The sequence below is a fragment of the Limanda limanda genome, chromosome 22 (genome assembly GCF_963576545.1).
Source record: "Limanda limanda chromosome 22, fLimLim1.1, whole genome shotgun sequence".
Lineage (NCBI taxonomy): Eukaryota > Metazoa > Chordata > Actinopteri > Pleuronectiformes > Pleuronectidae > Limanda > Limanda limanda.
The window spans coordinates 3,374,582-3,375,145 of NC_083657.1; positions in this window are offsets into that span (position 1 = coordinate 3,374,582).

A 564-nucleotide genomic window follows, 5' to 3' on the forward strand; every position below is an offset into this window, starting at 1 on the left:
GCAGGTGAGTCCGCTCAGGTGAGCTCAGGTACAGACGAGAGGAGCTGGTGCGCACAAGAGTAACGGGAGTGTGTGAGAGAGAGAGAGAGAGAGCAGATAACACACTCTCACACACACTCACACACACAGAGACACACAAACACACACACACACGGTGAGTCGACGGAGGTGAGTCAAACACAGGTACTCATTTAAAAGCAGGAAACTGGCGGCATCGCGCATGCGCCTCAGAAATAACGGTGACAACAAGCTGGGCTGGAGGAGCCTGGGCTAGGCCTCGGTGTGTGAGACTGTGTGGGTCTGTGTGTGTGTGTGTGTGTGTGTGTGTACCTGCTCAACCGGTTTACCCCTCCTCTCTCTCTCTCTCTCTCTCTCTCTCTCCCTGTCAGTCTTTTCTTTGCTCTCTCTACCTCCACCTCTTCTCTCCATTCCGCTTCAAGGTGTGGGGCAATGGTGGAATTGACAAGAAGAGGAAGAAAGTGCAGGGAATGCTGTTTGTGTTTGTGTGTCTGTGTGTGTGTGAAGGCCAGTTACACAACACAGACACATACAGGCCTGCACACA